This window comes from Chlamydotis macqueenii, chromosome 1, assembly GCF_036417535.1.
Source record: "Chlamydotis macqueenii isolate bChlMac1 chromosome 1, bChlMac1.mat, whole genome shotgun sequence".
Lineage (NCBI taxonomy): Eukaryota > Metazoa > Chordata > Aves > Otidiformes > Otididae > Chlamydotis > Chlamydotis macqueenii.
The window spans coordinates 208,187,759-208,209,700 of NC_141556.1; the positions used below are offsets into that span (position 1 = coordinate 208,187,759).

Sequence of the window (21,942 nt, forward strand, 5' to 3'; positions counted from 1 at the left end):
ATTTTCACTCTCCTCTGAAATGCGGTCCTGTGTTGGATGGGTATATTTCACTGAACTATTTAACTCTTGTGACTGTATCTCAAAAAGGAGAAACCCAGACAACTGCTGGTAACAGCTGAGTTTCACCTAATGCCACCTACTAATGATTTTACTTTGCATTTCTGAACTAAAGCCTAACTCAAAACCAGCAGCAGCCAGTCTACACTGTCATTTCTCTATGCAACGTGCATCAGAAACATCCATTCAAGAAGGGCAAGGCTAGTCCACGGGACGTTAGGCAGATAATAATTTTGTCCACTCCCAGTTTTCCATCTGGGATAACAGATTCCTTTCTCAAGGTATATTTTGGTAGTGGAAGACACAGATTTACTACTGTAGACAGACAGAGATTAACGGTACTATAAATAAATGCAGAGAGAATTAAATACTATTTACTTGAAAAGGTAGTGTATACTGAGGGTGATGGTATTTATGCTTGCACCTTCTTAAACCAGCTACAAGTAGGTTTTTTGGAAAGAAAGTAGAGATTTTCTTTAGTGAGTAATACTTCCATTACTTCTCTTAGACACTGCTATGTAGAAACGTTTGCTCCTGGTATTACTAGCTGCTCTGAATGTTTTTTCTACTCATTGTACATATTATTGAATGTAGCAAAAATGCTTCAAAGAGTACAATACATTTATAATATAGAAATAAATAGGTATAAAGCAATAATACAAAACCCCAAAGTGAACTCATTACAGTCTGCCTGGGTAGTTCAGTCGTTCCGTTTCAGCTTGTGGCTGCACACGCTACAGTTCAATCAGTTCTTTATTATTTCATAATGTTAAAGGTTATCACCACAACACAAAAAAGGGATAATAGCAGGTTCTTAAATTAGCATTTGCTTAGCTCAAACGCCGGTGCACTAATCTCTTTCTTTAAAACCTAGCACAAATAGTGTTGTATCACGCTTACAGAGCGGTGGTTTTCTGTCGTCTTCCAAACAAGAAACATCTCATTGGGAGTACAGTAACGAATGCGAAGGGACACACCATGTCCCACTCTATGACTTTGCAGGTACTTCGAACACAACAAGCTGACCAGGGTGATGTTAAGATGTATTAACTCTCAGGATTTTAAAACTGTTGTCAATCCAGAGGTCACTCCTGCCTGGCTAAATTAATAGGAGAATTCTGCTAACACTAGGGAAATACTCTGGGTATCAGGACTCAATCTTGGAGTTTTATCAGACTGAATTTTGAGTGAGTGCATTGGTAATTCCCAGGTGGAAACATGGTGATGCTGTAAGTTTTTTTTCTGTAGTGAAAAAAAAAACAACCAACCATCAAACTGTATATTAATACTAAGCTTTAGACCACCAGCCAGTAACTTGAAACTTGCACAGGACAGAAGACAGCACGCCACTGTTTAGACAATGAATGAATCTGCTGCAGATAAGCATCACTGCTGTTTGCATATTGGCAAGTGGAATGACAAATGCTCTCCATCTTTAATGATTTCAGTCAAGACAGAAAACTGAAGACCAGAGGAGCAGCAGATATTTAAGAGTGCTTTCAGCCTGCAAACTGATGGGATTCCAGCCACTTTCTTGTAAGGCTATACAAGAGGGTCTCCACAGACTTTTTTTTTTGTCTACACATGGTCACAATGTGTGTCTAGAGCAATGCACAGTGACTTCCAGTGCAGCTCTCTCTTGGAACTTGTATGTAATACTTGCCTGCAGGATTCAAAGTTGTAGGGCCTTTACTAGGGCTGATCCTGGATGCAAGCCGAATCCTACACCTCTATTTACGGGCAGCTTCTCCAACTGTTCTGTGATGGCGACACAGCCATAGCAACCAGTACCCTTCCAACAATCCATGTCCCCTGAAAACATGGGGAAACTCCATCCAAAGCTGACATGAGCAGCTTGTCTCTTGAGAAGGACCCTGGACCAATACTTCATGTTGTTGATCATATAGACTAAATTAAATGCCAGGCAGAAAAGAAAGCATTTGTATTACTTTATTTCATTGACATCTGGCTCCTACTGACTTCTAGTGCTGAATTCTCCAGAACCAGCTCGATTACCCAGGAGCACACCTTCCTCACCTGGGAGGTTTCAAGGACAGACAGATCTGCTTGTTGCTTTAACCGTCTGGCAGAAAGCAAAGTGCAGGGGTTATGCACTTTGCTTTTATTTTTATATTTTTTTCCCCAGCAAATACTACTTACATCAAAAGCTCCTTTTTTATTTTATTTTTTTTTTTTTAACAGTAGTGTAATGCATCTGGATGCCAAGACACTGAGAACCACTAAACAAACCATTTGGACATAAAAAATCTCTACTGTTTGTCATTGACACATTATCATCTTTTACTATATCCTGTCTCTTTCCAGCCATAAAGTTATGTTGGCTGTTCCCAACATTGAGGACACTACATGTCTAACCAACATTCCAACCCACTTTTCTACTGAACGAATCCTCCCTGAAAGCACATCACAATGACTGCCGCTGTCTGCACAGCTTTATCTCACACTCATCATGACTACTGAATTAAAATCTAAGAATGCCGCAAAATAGTATGCAATGTCACGTTATCAGTCTCTTCTATAAAAAGTAAGAAGATATTTAATATACAGTTAATAGCTTCCAATTCTATGCACTAGAGCTTTCTGTACTCGAGACTCAGTAAAGTATCGTTTGGTTCTGTACGTGTGTGCTTGAAAGAGGAAAACAGAGGTGTTACGGGCACATAAATGGGAGTTTGCACACCATTGCTGCAACCTCCAGTAATTTTTGATACAGACAAAAAGCACGGTTGCACCAACTACACAGTCACACATTAGCTGTCTTTACTGCAAATCAAAAAATAACTCTCCAGAGAGTAATGCTGGCTTATCCAATACTGTATTTCACCAGAAATGTTGACCATCAGCTGATGTTGACCATCAGCTTCCATGGGACTTCACAGCAAACCTCGAGGTCGCTAGACCTGAGGTATTTCAGATCAAAGGAAAAGGGAAAAAAGATCAAGTCCTAAGCTAAGGACTTTTATCTAAGATGTTTTGAAAATACATTGGATAATCTTCATTATATGAAAGAAAAGCTGAATATAGGTGCCTTAGCTGGTTTCAGCTGTAACCAAAAGGCAAATGTTGAGAAAGGTTCCTCTTGGAGAGCAGTTTTCTGCTATTCCAGAGTGCTATGCATCAATCCTAAAATGTCATCTCTATTCAGAAATGAACAGGAAGCCAACATACTTCTCGGAGTTGTGGTGTAGTGCATTTCCAGCAGCATGTACTACTAACGACGCAGACGGCTGTTACCTGGACCAGCCCTGGTAACCAAGGGGATTTAAGGCACGGTGCTCCACAGAGAGCACTGCCGTCTCTTACTGCGAGGTGGGAGGCATGGATAACAGTAGCAAACTCATATCCAGATAAAACAACTGTGTTCTGTGCCCAGAGGGGATTTAAAATACAATTCTTAGTAACGCCGGTTTTCCTTCAGCAATGCTCCCTGAGTATGACCACAAAGGAGCAGTAGGCACGCACTCAGGATTAAAAGTGATTTTTGCCAGGTCCTCTGGCAGCTTTCCATTTGGTTGGCCTCGATCTTATCTGGACCGAACTTCAAGAAGCTGGTCTCATCTGTGCCCAAGCCTCCATCCCGCTGCCTGCAGACTGAACTAGTTGGTAGCTTAATTTATTGTGTTACAACAAATAGTGAGTCTGGAGCTCTGGTGCCCATAAGAGCCATATGCCCATATCATAACTTTCTCCTTTTAGAATTGCTTTTCCTGTCCTAATTTATACTTCCTCGGTTACAGTACATACATTTACATGGTTAATGTTCAGATTGCCGAGATTACACCATAGCGATGCATGCAATATAAATGCCTAGACAGATGGATGCAATATCACAGATTTCTGAAAGGAGGAGAACTTGCAAAGCCAGAAGCTCACACTTCAAGAAATCTCATTTGCTAGCACAGGGGTCACTGAAAATAGATCTGAATGCTTAAAAAGCAGTGAAATACTCTTAAATAAAGCACTGCTGACAAAGGTATGTACTCTTTAATAGAAATAGGCTCTAGTCTGTTAGGCTGCCAGCAAACTATCTTCTCAAGAAATTCTGATTTTTTAAAATTTATGATTTATAAAGAGTAAGTGCAAATCTGTTCTGCAATGAAAGTCCATGGCAAAAGCCACTTTGCCCATAGCCTTCCTCTTTAAATAAAAAATGATGCTAAAATGAGACACCTTGCTAAGTAAAACAGAATCTGTCCTGCAGCTTCGATGCTTCACATACAACTCATGGAATAGATTATTTCTAAATGAGAAGTCACAATACAGGTTTAAATCACTACGGAGTAAACATTTTTGATTGATACCAGATGAAAGGTCTCCAGAAGAAAGTGTCTCTCTCCAGCTACTAATAATACAGCAATAAGACAACAGGTGCTGTTCTGCCAAGCCCTCTCGATATTTTGATAAAACAAACTTGCCTCTCCAACCCACAGAGGAAACAAAAAGAATAGGCACAGTGAGACACGAGCAACAACTACCCCTGTGATAATACTGCTACGGATCAAAGGAAAAGTAAAATTGTCACTCGTGACCATCTGCCTCTCCTGAGGAGGGACACAGGTATCGTACGGCAATGCTAATATTTCCATTTCATAAATTCTGCTTTTCAATTCCTTTCTGGTTAAAACAACAACGAGAAAATTGCTGGCTTACTGATCTTTAAAGGTTACTGGCAAGATAACGTGGACAGATGTTAAAGGAGCTTGCTTGACAAGATGTAGAGGTTGCAATGAAGCAAGTGTTAATTAGAGCAAAGAATCTAAAGCTGGTGGAATTAAAAAGTAATGCATACATTATAGGAAATATACCTTTCCTTCCCTATATCATGTTTCCTACAGTTTGTTTCAAAGTCTCCCTTTGCCTTTCATCTTACACATATTTCAGCACTGTTGTTATGCAAGATGGGGAATCATTCATTTTAATGTGATACTAAGGATATTACCACAAAAACAGAGAGAGGCTACCATTTTACTGAGTATCTAATTAAAAAGCTCTACAATATAAATTCTTTGCAGCCCCTCGCTGCACACAAAAGATTTAATGCTGCATCTGAAAAGCCACATGTAGATAAAAGCAAAGAATTTGTAAATGCTTCTGACTTTTCTTTTCCTTTTCTTCCTCTCGTTGCAAAAGCCACAGCTATCACTCTCCTTAACAGCTAATAAAAGCAATGTAATGACAGGTAGATTTGCTGCTTTGTAGCTTCTTTGAACCCCCAACGCACTCGCTAAAGGAAAGTAACTTTAGATAGGAAAGAGATCCTCGCAGCACTATGGTGAATAATTCATCATTGCATTTTTCTTTTCATCTCATTTTGTGCCAGTAACGTACACAACCGAAAATATTGTAAAATCTAAAAACAACCACAGACAAGGACTTCCAGCAGCAAAATACACATTAAACGAGCAGGCAGGTTTCCCCAGCTTATATAATAACAGCTTTAGCTCCACAGAACCCCCATCACTCACCAAGGACTGAATTCACTTGAACAAAAGCAGAGCCCAGTCACCAAACGCAGCTTCACAGGACTCTTAATGCGAGATGCTCCTGTCTGCTGTTCGGTTCACACTTGCCTTTATAACTAAGCCAACCAACAACATTCAGTTGCTGAACCTGATGAATTATAAAACGGTAGCTCCCAGACTCTCATATTTTACATCACAGGGGGTGGTCATCCAGCATACACACTGCCTGTGTACATATATTCTGCTATAACTCATCCTGATAAACACATCAGCGCTGGCAGCAGTGACAGTAATTGGTGCTCAGGATGTACAAGCACAAACCAATAGCGCACACTCCCACCTTCTGCTCCGTGCCACATCTCTACCTGTCAATCACTGCACCTTGTTAAGGTGGAATGATCGACTGCACTTCAGGGGAGAAGCAAAACTCGGAGGAGAAACCATCTACCGATAGGAATCCTTCACTTAAACATTTCTTAATACAGTCATAAATGTAGCTTCAGTCTCTCTAGATACAGTTTGCATGATTTAAAAAAAAAAAATTCATGAAATCTTCCCTTCTTAAAGACACAGTTCTTGTTTAGTGACTAACACACAGTTCGTAACTTCCTCTATCATGAATGGAAATTATTCAGGCAAATTCCACAGACATTACGAAGAATAACCTAAAAGCACTACTCCAGGCAAAATGACTCTTAAAAGCAATATGCTTGTTAGGTGAAATTATGTGTACATTTTAAAAGCCTTTTAAAAAAATGCTGGTAGGTTTTAAGAACAAATATGTATTTGTAATGCTCTAGCTGTCTCTAATGCTTTCTTTGTTTTTCATATGCTTGCATTATTTTTAAAGTAAATGTATAGATACAGAATAACAGAACCAAACAGCTAGAACTTTGACCCATTAATACAATCAATTAAACTAAGCATTTTCAAACGGAGGTAATTACAGCAATAGCAATCACTATTGTTACACATGCCACAAATTAACAGTCACAATTAGCCCTTAATAAGTAAAACTGGTTATGGCATCGGTAATACACACCCAGAGATCAGTCACTGGAAAGGGGTTTGTATGGCAAGTCTTTTGCGATGGAGCAGAAGTTGCTTTTTCAGAGTTGAGCTCCAGGAATTCTGTATGTGTCAAACTCAAGGCTATTTGTATGAGTGCAGAGTGTGAATGAATGCTTTATTCGGGATGATTTTCTATTTCTACATCACTGGCGATGACTCTCAGAAGGCTCCATTTGGAGTCTGAACTTAATCCAGCTCCTTTCATTTCCCCTGCCTGGAAAAGTCTCCCAACATTTGGTACCACGATGAAAGGTTGTGCTTGGGGAGGTAAGCACAGTTGTGTGAGTGGCTGTGCATCGCCCGGATGCTTTTCCACGAACAACTGGGCTGAGGAATGCAAATGAAGCCTGCGCCGGCAGCCCCAGGCAGAAACCCAACCCTTCTCACCATCTGGACCGACTGATGTGCGTCACGATGTGGGAACAGGGTGTTGCATTTCATGCATAGCAAAAGCAAGTCCTATATATATCCCTTTTCTCCCATCTTCAGCTGCTTGTTCCCCCTTCATTCCTCGTTTGTCTCCTTGTGTTCAGCACCTTCGCTGTCTGAGAAAAAATTTACTGAAGGCCAGAGGCATGAGCAGTGTTTCTGCATGTGCTACTGGCTCTTACTACAGTGGCTTGTAAGAAAGAAAAGTTGCATGTAGTTGGGTAGCAGAACGTAGGGGAGAAATATCAGGACTTAATCAGAGTAATGGTTTTGATGTCTCTGTCTTTCACAGAGGAAAGGGCAGCTGAGATCCGATAATTGGATCCTCTAGCTATGCTGACTGGGAATAATCCAACATGGGCAGAAAATATTCCAAATGACAGACCCTGGCTCATTGAGAAGCAGCAAAAAGATCTGTGCTACTGGATTTTGCCTTATAAAGCCAAATTTTATTCTCATGGGTTTATACATTTCACTTGCAAATTATGGAGATTCTCCACAATGGCCCAAGTAGAACAGTTGGTTGAGCCCTAATTAGGGTTTTCTGACCTATTTTTCATAAAAGACAGGTTTCAAACCATATGTGCCAGAATGCCCTAAATGGCACCTGTTTTCCTTTTTGTTTAACCGTTCAGGTTTGAAGTGGCTTTCCAATAATCTATGTAAACACGACACTGCCTTATAACAATTTGGTGCAGTGTGATTAAGACACAAGCAATGCTTGACTGAATGTCTTTGACCAGTATAACACTCACCCTAAAATTCAGCTCACATTTAGTGAAGTACAGGTTTGTAAAACTGACCGGTATCACAGTAACGTAAGACACTGCAATATTTCACAGCTGTGTGTAGGTGGCATGCATAAACCACAGTCTGTGGTATTACACAAGAGCCACGATTCCAAGAAAAATTGCCACCCCATTTCACACTTACTTGCAATTTTTATTTAGCTAGTCTGGCTTCCACATTACCTTTCCGTAGGAAATATTTCATAGCTGATACTGCCATAATATTCAGCAGTGCGGTGCTCTGAAAACTGCTATCTTCTCGGAGAATGGATACACTCATCACCAAACCCATGGCCTCAGGGCTCTGTTCTGGTGCACAACGTGAGATTTCACATTCAAACTTTCTCACTTCACTGACAGGTGTGTGAAAATCCCATATGGCTGCCAGATTTCTTTATACCTACATATGTACATAGTACGCATTTTTAAGGCATTTGTAACAAATGCATTTGGTATTGACTTTGAGGTTCTTTGCTTTAAGCTGCAAACTCGAAATGACTTTAAATGAAAAAAAAAGACAAAACATGACTTCTTTCTTCCATAGTTGCGTGACTATATTGACTACACATCACAGACATCCTATTTGCTATCTAAATTGAGCACAGAAATTGCTGGGGAAAAATCAGGGCATTCAGCTGGAATAATAAGAGTAGTTACCTTTTCTGCTCAAGAAGAAGCTAAGGACACTTCAAATTAAGAGTAACTACAGGCAGATTTGATACTATCAAGATCACATATGAGCCAGTACAATTAACTCGCATCCCAGTGAAGCAAAACTAGATCTCCAGAATCTCCATAGTGTGGACCCAGAGTTCCAGGTGACTAAACGTGCACTAAACGAGATAATTTCCAGGCTATGCCAGATGGTCTGGATGATCGGTACAGTGGTCAGTAATTCTTGCCGTGTGGCCTAAGAAGCCATCATGCAAACTAAAGAGGTGTTTATTCAAGCAGCTTGCATTTATGCATTCGGCAATTATGCTTTTCAATTCCTCTAGTGAATTTTTGTCAGATCTACACTGGCTAAAGGAAATGCTCTTTCACCTGACAGCCTGTTGATGGCACTATCAGAGAGCATCACTCAGGCAGGATTTTAAAAAGGCCTGGGCATTTATCAGACAATAGCATCCAGAAGTGCAGTAATACCAAGAAACCTAAGCTTCCCAATGATCAGGGGTTCTAAAAAGACTTTGTTTCTTATGGATTCTTCTCCTTTGATCTCAGACTCAACACATTGCTCTGCCTCAATCTGCAACATTGCACAACAGCCCAGCTTCTCCTGGGCCGCCTACAAGACAAAACCCAGAACCTCAAGGGCTGCAGGTCACTAACCAGGTTGTTACCCACCTTCCTCCCACCAAAGGCACTTTGATCTCTCTCACTAACCCGACTAAGATTCCAACCATGGAATCTATGTGAGCTTACTCAATTCTGAGACCTACCTTTTTCAAATTAAATCAGCTGAGCATACGTGTAAAGGTCTTTTATTACATTTGATAAAGGTAACGACTAGTTACAGGGAATTTCAGCACCTCTACTCTCTGAAGGGTAGTAGGGTGAGATAGGGTCATTGTTGTACCTTTTGAGCAGAGAAATCTATCAAACTTTTAATTCCAGCTGAGACCACTGAGGATTTATGAATTTCACAAGCTACTCCACTGTCTGTGGCCTGAATCCAATTAGAATTTGTCCTTCTATAAATATAAGGCAAAATAGTACCACACATTGAGTCAGACAGATTTCATTGCTGTAACCTAAATACATCATGCATTGCAAAATAAACAGCAGTGACAATGTAAATGAATTTAATTGCCACAACAAGGCAATGGAGAAATTCATTTCCTCTCAATGTAGCACACTTGCAATTCCATTTAAGAACAGCTTTAAACAGAGTTTCAGTTTCTAAGATTAATTCTTATAAGTACAAATGAATAGAACTGTATATTCAGATTAATAAATTAGCTGGCACAGGACTTTGAAGATGTAAAGGACTGTACAAGCGCTACTACTAGAATAATATTTTTCTGAATTTCAATACTTTTCTTCCTCAAGTGACATCTTTTTTTTTTTGCTGCAAGTGCAGAGTGCAAGCTTAAGTCCTCTCTCTGAATGAGGACTGTCTTTGAAAAAAATATCAGAAAAAAAGAGAATTAAAGAGGATATTCAGGTAGGTCTGAATGATCAGACACCCAAGAGAGCAATTCCAGTTGATCAAGGGCAACGACAAGAACTTGCTTTGCTAGTTAGGAAGGCTGAACTTTCTTAATAGTGGCTTCATAGTCTCAAGAATATGAATGATCTTATCAGTAATAACGAAGAGCTGCTAAAAGGAAGGCAGGCCAGATGGCAGATGGCACTTTCCCTAGAGCCACTTTCCCAAGAAGCTGCCTGGATTTGATTTGAAAAGCCTTTTATAGCACCCCATGAACCTGGAATACTACAGCAGCCCATTTAAAAGCCAGTGGATATCTCATGAACAGTCTGAGACTTCATGAAAATGCTAATTTTCTGCATGGCTTAGATGGGTTCAGCTCGTTAAAAGAACTGAGAAACTTGAATGATACAGCTCACCATCCAGAACTGGTCTTTTTTTGTTGTTCGAACTTTAATTTTCCCTTTGCTTTTCCCCATTTTTTTTTTCCTGCTATTTCCTTTTAAATTAATTAAAATTGTCTGAAGCTCGATATTCAAATCCAAAACAAATCATAGAGGACTTACTAACTCCCAGAGCTGGAAGAGTAGCTCAAGATCCATTTTTTATTAGGTAAAAGATTAGATTCAGTAGCAAACGGGACAAGCATTTTCTACTCATCTTTTACACAAACAGAAGGTTCCACAGTCAACTCCTTGTAAGCCTGGTGCAGGGAGCACATGAGTTAACAGCTTTCTGCGGCAAAGAATGGTGGAGACAGGAAGATCCTCCTGCGATTTGCAGTCTTAACTCTGTGTGCACTCTGTGGTGGGAGGAGTAGGTGGCTGATTTGGGGAAGAAGTACAGCACCGGAATGATATACTTGACTCCTCTGAGGATGGTGACGAAAATCTGTCAGCTTGGCATAGTCCTTCATGTTACCTACAGCAATTACTGACGCATGGAGAAAGTAACTGCTCTACAGACGTTACGGTGCATGCAATGGAGAGAGCAGATCTGCTTTATTGAAGAAGCCCATGGCAGTGCTGCAAGGAGACTGGCTGGGTGATCCATGTCAAGAGGCACCAGAAGAGCACACAGAACAGTTTTCATGAGAAAACTGTGACATTCAGGCCTGTGTTTGTGGTAGATTGCAAAAAAAAAAAAAAAAAGCTACATCGCTTGAGGATGTCTTCTGCGCTGATTGTGACAATGAGCTAGCACAGGAACCAGTATGCACACACTTCCAGATTAAGTTTTCCCCTCCTACAGTTTTCTTTCAGGAAAGGAAATTTGAAGCCTGGATGACTAACTACAATACAGATGGCAGAGCAATGTAGAGATACCCATGCTAGCTCCAAATGAACTAGCTTAGATGACACCATGAGCAAATTTAACCTACTTATATTGAACTCCAGGATTTTGCTGCTCCTGAAGCCTGAACATCTAAAGCAGTTTGTGATGAACCCAAGCCAAGGAAGGACAGCAGGTGATACTCAAGCTAGGCCTATGCCAGCCATTCTTGCAAAATTTACTTATGAAGGTTTTTTAGCCACTGCTTGCGCATGCTCCAAGAAAGTACCTCCCAGTAAGGAAGAATATATGTAATTGCAGGAACATCAGGGTGAAATATTGCTCTGAAAAGAAAGGAAGAAGTAACTGCTCTGCCCTCCTTCAGCTCAGCAGGAATCATCTGTAGCCTTGCATGCTTCACAAGACTGCGAAAACTGCAGATTTACTGCCTTGGCTCTAACGTCAGACCAGTTAATTCAGCTTTCACCAGAAGCCCTTTTGGTTAGCTATGGGTGGTGGCACCCTGGTGAACCTGCTTTGAGAGAACTTTCATGCTCAGTCATTCCTGAATTTTCTGGGCACTTTGAAGGCACGAATGGCAACGATACTCCATTTACAGGTCAGCAATAACTGTGAATGGGGAAATGTCTGTCATCCCATCATGTTTGCAGTCTTTACCTACCAACAAACTTCTGCAGAGTCAGAGCTGAGTTGGGCATTTAAGGACAAGCCATCACTTTGTAAGGATCGTGTCTGATGGGACCCAGGAACCAGGACACTGATTAGGTGCTCTGTTCTTGAACTACTTATAGCTCAAGGATTAATTAGGAGTGGGAAAGTGCTCTAAGACCTTTAACGGAATAACTGAAGTATTAAAGGAGGTGAAATAGAAATACTTATTCTATCTACAGCATCAGAATCTCCAAGCAAAACCCTGCTGAAATAATTCACACTATATAGATACATCAGGAACATTTGGTTAATATTTCTTAAATTATATAATGGGATTTATGAGGAAATGAAGAACTCAACAGAGAGACTGCACATGTTAAAGGTGAGGATGTGCAGTTCTCAGCACATAAATTTGTAGCTGCCTACTCCTTTGCTCTGATCACCTTTCTGCCAGATACCTGAACTGGAAACAAATCATATGGAAAATACAGGCCAAAGATAAGAAAAAGTTAGGAGCAGCAGTAGGGAGGAGGAATCTAATTGCCTTCTCTCCCTTGTGCTTACAACTCCACAGCTTTTTTAGCCAAGCTCCTTGGAAAAGGAAAGCAGGAGCAAATGGCAGTAGCTGAGAACCCGGGACATTTGCCGCAGGAGTTTCCTACCTGTGTGTCCTCTGCGACTACGTTTCTCAGCTCAGCACTGCTTCACGCAAGTGCTGTGAAGGCAAACTAAAAATCATGATGTATTTAAATGTTAATGTTGCAGGCCGCCTAAGAACCTTCAAATCCAATAGTTTTGCAAGAGTTGGACAGTCCAAGCACTGATTTTCTCCAGTCTTTTTTTTTCTGCTTTTAACTCAATAAGGGAGAAAAAAAAACTCCTTTGGCCCTCCCAATGTTAATATTGCATAGCAGAGAGTAATATATGTCAGTCTGACATATACAAGAGGAAATAATTAAAAAAAAACACTGTTGCTGACCATGGATACAAATTGAAGGAACTTTTTCAGCTCCAGTTCTCAGAGAACATGCTTATTGGCCTTTAAAATGAAATTTGGAGGTGGAATAATCAGGAGTGACATACTTGAATGAGAACAATAAAAATAAAGTGACCCTGAGGTGAACACAGGGAAAGCGGACAATTGATATTACTTCATGTTGGTACCAAACAAGGACTTTATTAACAACGTATAAAAATGCAGTAAAATGACAAAAATTGGCTTCTTTTGAAGGAAACAATATGACCCTTACATAGCAAACGCTGTCTACAGTCCACCATAAAAGGATGGAGCAGTTAAGAAGGTGACTCCTTATGGAAATTGTAGCCAGTTTCACGTATTAATAGATGGGATGTGTTCTGGCAATGCGTGACCCTACAGAACTCATGGTTTTCTGTTAGAAAGTAATAAAAAATACATCCCTGAAAGTATCATCGAAGTCCTGCGCATGCAAAAATTAGTTAGCTTGTACCAGACAGTTATGAGGGGAAAACTGTCTTTTGCTTTTTAGCAGTAAATTTAATGACTTTTTTTTTTTTTTCCCCCAGTAAACATCGCATTCAACTACTGTACTTCAGCTCTTACCCACTGAAATAACAAAAACTTTTAGGAGGATAAAAAATGTAAATCCTGTGTGTGTGTTTACACAACACTGCCTATATCCTAATAAAAAGAAGAGACCAGCAAATAAAGCTTTTCTGAGGATGACCGACCAGCAGAGCCGAGCAAATGATTTGCAGTGAATATATGGTTTCTTCTCCATCTCTTTTTGTTTTGTTTTTAATGATTTTTTTTGTTGTTTTCACAAATTAATGATCACATGGGAGATACTAGATGCCCTCTGCCTATAGATGATTTATGAACATTATGTTGCTAGTATTTACAATATGAGTTTTGCATAATCATATACTATTTCTTCATTTTCTGCCTGGTGAGGTGTAAATATTAGCACTACATTTCTTGGGCAAATATTCATATGAAATATGTTAATTATAAAATATTACTAAGAGTAAGTTCCTTCAGACAATTGTGAAAATATTACTAACACTAAATTCATTCAGATATTGAATGGAAACTAAATGCAAATAATCACAAAACCAGATGAATTATTCAAATATATAGGCATATTTCTTGTAAAGTTTTTAAGGTACACATTTGGCTTTTTTCAGAAACCTAAAAAACATAATTTTGAAAGTGAAATCATAATTAACATTTTTTTTTCCTGTAACATAATTCCTGTACCAACACCATATAGAATAAAGAACAGACTATTACACTCTGCTTGGTTTGCAGTTAATTGATTTTCAAATAAGCATCTGGTTTTAAACTACAAACTTGTTGACTTAAGAAGACTTGGACAAAGTTAGGGAAAATCAATGAAACACATGAAATCAATGCATGTAAAATTTAAAGCATGTTAATATTCATAGAGTCACTTCAGGGTCTTTCTTTGAATGAAACTACCAGAAGTTAAGGTTTTTTTGTTTTTCTAGGAGGATTAAATTCATTTGGGATCTTAATATGCATTCATTTAACGTGGTGCTCTCTGCAAATAGCTGATTTTCTTTAACTTCCCTTTCACATCCAGTCAACAAAGCTAACGACTTCTTCTGGGAAAGAATCCTGAACCGGCATTAGATTGGATGCTGTAGCCAGAAATTATTTTTGACTTTTCCAACTAAAACAAAATCCTCTTACTTCTTCCTAGGCAGTAGTAATACAAGAGACACACTCTATGTTCAGTTCATTAAAATCTAGGTGTATACAATATAAAGAAAAATGGCAGAGGGACAAGCCATTGAAAAACTCAGATTAGTCCTTAATATTGTACCGAGGAGGAAAAATGCCATCATACAGTATGTAACCACTGATGCCAGCACTGACAGCTAAGAAAATGTAATTTTGAAAACCTGATTCTTTTTGTCTTTGAAGTCATCTTACTATGAGTGTCCCATATTAATTGAAACTAATGATTCGTTTGATCTATGTGATAAATATCATGACTGCTGAAATCTACAGAATGTTTCATATTATTTTCTGTATTTGAGGACTCTTTAATTACAGTTGAGAGGGAATCTGCTATATGAAGGCACGGCCTGTACATATTGAACATGCACGGCATCCTTCTCTCTAAACTAGAGAGACATGGGTTTAATGGACGGACCACTCAGTGGATAAGGAGTTGGCTGGATGGCCGCACTCAGAGAGTGGTGGTCAATGGCTCAATGTCCATGTGGAGACCGGTCACGAGTGGCGTCCCTCAGGAGTCCGTGTTGGGCCCAGCCCTGTTCATCATCTTTGTCGGCGACATGGACAGTGGGATAGAGTGCACCCTCAGTGAGTTTGCTGATGACACCAAGTTGTGTGGTGCCGTCGACACACTGGAAGGGAGGGATGCCATCCAGAGGGACCTTGACAGGCTGGAGAGGTGGGCCTGTGCCAACCTCATGAAGTACAACCAGGCCAAGTGCAAGATCCTGCACCTGGGTCATGGCAATCCCAGGCACAAACACAGGCTGGGCGGGGAATGGATCGAGAGCAGCCCTGAGGAGGACTTGGGAGTGCTGGTGGACGAGAAGCTCAACATGAGCAGGCAGTGCGCCCTTGCAGCCCAGAAGGCCAACCGCGTCCTGGGCTGCATCAAGAGAAGCATGGCCAGCAGGTCGAGGGAGGTGATTCTCCCCCTCTACTCTGCCCTGGTGAGACCCCACCTGGAGTACTGTGTCCAGTTCTGGAGCCCCCAGCACAAGAAGGACATGGACCAGTTGGAGACGGTCCAGAGGAGGCCACAAAGATGATAAAAGGGCTGGAGCACCTCTCCTATGAGGACAGGCTGAGACAGTTGGGGCTGTTCAGCCTGGAGAAGAGGAGGCTCCGGGGAGACCTGATAGCGGTCTTCCAGTACCTCAAGGGGGCCTACAAGAAAGATGGGGAGAGGCTGTTTAGTAGGGCCTGTTGCGATAGGACAAGAAGTAATGGTTTTAAAATAGAGGGGGGTAGATTTAGATTAGAAATTAGGAAAAATTTTTTTACGATGCGAGTTATAGAACACTGGAACAGGTTGCCCAGAAAGGTGGTGGAGGCCCTATCCTTGGAAACATTCAAGGCCAGGTTGGATGAGGCTCTGAGCAACCTGATCTGGTTGGAGATGTCCCTGCTCCTTGCAGGGGGGTTGGACTAGATGGCCTTTAAAGGTCCCTTCCAACCCTAACCATTCTATGATTCTATGATTCTATAACATTATTAGAAAAAATTTACAGTCCACTTGGTAAGTCCAGGTCAAACTTGATGAAAGACTCTTGGATCTAATCTTGCCAAAAGGTATTTCATCTCTGCAGCTTCATGCTAACAAATGAGAGGAGAAAAATGACACAACTATTCTGCTTACAGTTTATCCAGTTCTCTATTCCCGGAGACCTTTGATTCTAACCATAACATATTAACAGGCATCTTGGATTCTAGTGCCTTTTTTTTTTTTTTTTTGTAGTTTTTCAGGCGGGTTTTCTGTGCAGAGCTAGCAAATGGAGGTAGACAGAAAAAGCTATTTTCCCACAATTTTGATATTTTGACAATTTGCCTAAAAAATCAAACAGGCAGATTTGAAAAATCACTGCCAACGACCAAGCGGTATGTGGTCTGCACATCCAACCCGGGGGTAGTCCCTGAGCACTGCTCAGAAGCCTGGGAGGGAGCTCACCAGGAGACTGGAGCTCCTATGAACCAGAAACTCACCTAGACTACACTTGCACTTCAGCAAAATCATAATATCCTACCAAAATGTATCCTACCAAAACATTTTTCCCTTTAGTCCTAATATGAAGGACAAATAAATAGAGAGGGCAGTTTACCAGGAATACAGTAGGTGCTCTATTAGATGTCTACTAATACACACATTAGTGTCATCAACTAAATAACGACTATTAGAACAAGTAGGATTTTCTCTGTAAAGGAAGTTACATCATCAATGACTGCCCCAGGAGTTAAATGTACAGATACATTAACGTATCTGGGCCTAAGATATTACGTTGGTAACACTTCTTAAACCAGTGTTTTATGTAATAAGATGTTCACTTCTTTGTAGTTGTTTTTTTAACCTCTGCAACACGCAAACAGTACCTGTTGATAATACCCAGATGCAGCATTCTCAGTGAACAATTTCTTCTATTACATGGCATACATCCTTTCCAAGAACAATAAATATTTTGTTAATGGAATATATGTGACAAATAAAATCTCGTAGCTGATCTTTCCTAATTTCTACTTTGCTCATTTAGTTGTGGTTTTACTGTTTTAGCATAAAAATGCTACTGTAGGAGAGAATCAAAATAAACCCTTTATGGATAACTTCTCAGCTGAGAGTAGCATTTGGAGCTTTAGAATGGAAAGAGGAAGACTTAGCATGGTTTCTCAGCTTTTTTAGTCATGATACCTATACAAATCCTAACCATCTCAGCAAACACAAACCAACTTCAGTTGCCACATATATCAGCAACAAAGAGAATTAACAATAAATCTTTCTCAATATATTTTATGAAAGTTTTCTAACATTTCCTCTCACTTCATGGTCTTCTTTGCTAGCAGCATTAAAAATGAGCTCTTCTTACAGAAAACATGGCGATTATCTGGTTGCTCTGCTGCTCAGAGTAGCTCCCTCACCAAGACCACCTAAAACCATCATCTGTCCCAAATAATCACCATCTTTTCAGGGTTCCTGAGTTCAAAGCAAGAAATATTGTGATATCTGTCTTTGAAAACATATTTTAGATTAAAGTCTCATCCTTTTTTTTTTCTAGGAGAACTTTGATTTAAACATTTTCTGGAGAAGTTTATTAGCAGGCTCTATATGACAAAACATACGAAACCATAATTCAACAATGGGTTTGCTAGAGCAGTTTTCTACTATAAGAACATTTCTAAATACTTACCTAGCTACCTTGAAAGGTAATTTGCATGCAGATTAATCTTTACCCTCCTCACACACGCTTCCTGTACACTTACGTGAAGATACACTGTCTTACACACATGCACTACTTAATGTTCAGTTTTCACTGAATGGAAAGAAGCTGAGCTCTGTGACACAGTAAACATATTAATATGCCTTGTGCAAAATAAGACAGGCTTTGAAGGATAAATTCCTAGTGCCTCATTTAAGATGTGATTACTTAATAGTGTCATGGGAAAAAAAATCTCTTCTACATATTATGCACATAAAATGTGCTTCAAATTACAGGTAACTGAAGTAATTTCAGCTCAAAGTAATCTCAGCACATCACCCAAGCATTATTTACACAGCTACAGACTTTCACTGGGAACTGCACCGTAATATTCACTGTGAAATTACCAATTATATTTACCTAGTTGAAAGGGAAGTCTATCTTGTAAAAGATCTATTCTGATTCTCATAGATCTATCTGATTCTCACTGAATCAAAAAATAATTCAGGTTGGAAGGGACTTTCCAGAGTTCATCTCTTCCAGCCCCATGCTCAAAGCAGGCCACTTGCTCAGGGCCTTGTCCAGTTGAGTTCCGAACGTACCCAAGGACTGACATTGCACAGCCTCTCTGAGTGACTTCTTCCAAGATCTGACTGCTGTCACAGTGAAGATTTTATTCTTAATAACAAATTGGAATTTGCCTTGTTGTAATTTGTGTCCCTTTCCTCCTACCCTGTCGCTGTGCGTCCCTGAGAAGACTCTGGCTCTTCTCTATACCCTCCCTTCTGGCAGCTTAAGACAGCAACAAGATCCTCCCTTTGAGCACAAAGCTTCAAGATTTACTTATTTACTTGAAAAACAAGCTTAAAGACATTTAAAAGCAGAAATTGCGGGTTTTAAAATATTTTACAGCTATGAAACATTGTGGAAGGGTAAAATATTTGATAGCCAGTTTGTGAGTGTCACTTTCTCCATCAATTTTATCCTTCTGTTTCATATCTTTTTTCCATCTTAATCTTCTCTAGCCTGACAGAGGGGATACTACAGTTGAGGAGAGGCATCACAAACACTGCTGCTGATCAGAGTGCTCTGTAAGTGGAGAAGAGCGAGCCACAGCAGTTAAATAGACTTGTATCCGTTTGTCTGCATGAGCAGCTATAGAGGTGTTCATGGAAGGTCTGTGCTAAGTACCAGCACAGGAACAATTAGAAAATGTGGTTCATTTGCTAAGAACTGCTTTCAAAAGCACGTTAATACTGGGAACAAAGGTGGCTCTTAGGTCAACGAGTGCTATTTGCTCCTTTGGCTTCTTTCACCTGGTTTTATCTCCCCATAGTTCATGACACTGATAGCATGTATTAAAAATTGTAAAAAAAGAGATGAATTAATTAAAAATTAAAAACCTATGTAGATTTATGCAAATTAGTGCATTGTGCAGCATTCAATCAATAATAAATAGGCAAATTAGGGGTGACCCTCAAGCTCCTGGCAGGCTGCCTGTTCAAGAGCCGCAAGGGCTGTACAGTGCCAACAGGTTGCGTAGCACGCAGCAGGATGTAGCCGCCTGGAGATCTCAGACTGAGCATTTGTTCCTGGTGCTCTGACATTCTGACTGCAGGGGGAAAATGTACTTAAAAAAGAAAAAAAAAATTAAAAGAATCTTTATACCACATGTTCACATTCTGCACTCTAATGATATAACAATAGCCTTCGGCTTCCAGTCGGCTCTGCTTTCACACTCACGTGTGCTCGCTGGAAGCTGCACATACTGCCAGAGATGGCTTAACCCCAGTGTCACAGGAGCCTGAGCTGGTGAGAGTTGTGAGGTAGATCCGAAAGTCTCTGGATTCATAAGATGGAAGGTTTATTAGAATCCTAAAGTTTTTAATCAGAGAGACCTCAAAGGCTATGTTTATAATTAGTAACTCAGATGTTTCCAAGATGATTTCCAGGCCCTGAGGCAGCTGGTTTGGAGCAGCTCAGGTCTGTGCCAACAAACTCTCGTACTGTCCCAATGTTTAACCTGGCCCCTGGGGCTGGTCCTTGCACACAGGCTGGCTCACAGATGATGTAGTACTGGCCTGGGACAAAACGTGCCACAGATCCTGCTAATAATTTAACAGCAAGGGCAATCATTCCAGTTTGTCAATACTGCCAAATATTGTTTACTAGCATACATGTGACTATTTTAAATCAGAGATTATGCAGGGATTATAAACAGCTTTCTTGTGGCCCATGATGGCTGCATGGGAGGAGAGGCTCCACACTTTAAGCCACTGCTGCTTCTAACTCAGGGACTATCTGAGAAGTGACAGATCCCACCCTAGAACTTCTGTTCCCTCCTTCCTGCTCCTCTCTGAAACTCTTGCAGCCTGCACACAAGCTGCAGGATCCCGTCTTCTTTCTGGGATCCTTTCATCTATCAGACCTTGAAGTTTCTCCTAGCTTTTAACACCTTCCATTCTCCACCACGCAGGAGCTCCCTCTGTCTCACCCCAGAGGTTCCACCTGGTCCAGTCTTCTTAAAGGAATCCAAGATTATGGTGAACAAGTAAGTAAAAATCCAAGTATTTTATGTCACATCCAGGACTAATTTTATACCTTTATAAATATCAGAATTAAACCAGAATAAACTGATTCTTCTGTTCGTTTCAGAAAGCTCTAATTTTGGATCTGTCTCAAGGTGACACTTGTTTCTTTAAAATTGTCTTCTCCCTGTACCCAAAATAGGACAACCATTGACCTCTTCGTCCTCTTGCAAATATAAAAAACATTTTAGCACTTCCACAAACATATTCTCTTCAAGGACAATAATTGCAACACACATTTTACACTCACAGATTAAGGAACCAGGCACATGCCAAGCAGGTAGCTAAGGGCTCGCCCTAGGACTGCTGTCCTCAAACAGGACCCACGAACTTGGCTATTTCATTTCTCCGTTGTTAGTCACTCTTGATCCAGCTAAGCTTTTGTTTATACACCTACATTTTCTCTTGGGTTGCATGCTCTTAATGTACACTACAGTGAACTCCTCAGATTGTCATTCTGAATTTATTACATTATTCCATAACATATATAATAATAATAATATATTATTATTATATTCCCTCAAAGCTCTGGTGAAGATTCTTCTTCTATCTTTCTGCTTTCAAGTAAACCTTCTGCTTTCAAGTAAAAAGCACAATTTTTATTAGCCATATATTTGTACTAGCAAGCCCCTGGGCAGAATTTGCCACTCAGACATCCCAGGGCAGAGGAATAGAAGTCTGTTGTCAAGATCTGCTGGGTTCAGCTGAGGGGATAATTTTGCCTCTGCCCTTACATATGGTTTTTGTTGGGGTTTTTTCATACAACCGTTCAAGCGAAAACTACAGTAGAACTTGCCTCCAGAGGAAGAAAACAGAAAACCACCAGGCATCTTCACAATATGAAAAAATGTTGCCAAAAAAGGTACATTTGGCAACATGGATGCAAGCAACTGTCATTAGGGACTTCCTGTTAACACTGGAGTCACAGTCATAGAGTTTTGAGTCCACCATCTGCACCTACAGTTTATATGCACATGGCTGAAATGTTGGCCAGGCCTTCAGATAACATCATACCAGGCTGTACCAACTCTTCAGTAATGACAGATGTGGCTCTAGAAAGGGCACGGCAGGAGAGACTCAAAAGTCAAAGGAAAAATAAAGGAATCAGAAATAAAAAGAAACATCACCTGATTTACCTCACCTGATGTAAATACAAAGGTATTAAGTACAGAAAACTATAATAGGTTCTAAAAATGTCAAAGAAATATAGTTGGCAGGACTAAGAACAATAAAAAGGACTGTTTCAGTCTACGTGGATGAAAAAAAACTCTGAGCAACAGTGTAGATCCGTCATTCGGTGAAGATAATAAAATTCTCAACAGTAATGCAAAACACAATGGACTATTCACTAAATACTTCTGCTTAGGTTTTGGAAAGACATAGGATGATGCTTTTTTTTTTTTTACATGAAAGGGACGAAACAACAGTCTATTATTAGTAGAGTGCTTATTAAAAACAAAGTAAAAAACCTAAACATTATTAACTAGAAATAGAAGATA

The 21,942-nt window shown here is 40.1% G+C and overlaps 1 protein-coding gene across 9 annotated transcripts in view; it reads right to left on the reverse strand.

The window, feature by feature from the left end:
* DLG2 (discs large MAGUK scaffold protein 2) overlaps window positions 1–21,942 on the reverse strand; it is a 1,053,001-nt gene that overhangs the window by 126,420 nt on the left and 904,639 nt on the right. Inside the window, exon 1 of one of the 9 annotated variants that reach the window (XM_086739683.1) lies at window positions 5,544–5,661. The exons of the other annotated variants lie outside the window; for them this stretch is intronic. The gene's annotated coding sequence lies outside the window, so the exon portion shown is untranslated. Of the gene's footprint in view, window positions 1–5,543; window positions 5,662–21,942 lie in introns of those variants that run through there. 9 annotated transcript variants of the gene reach the window in all.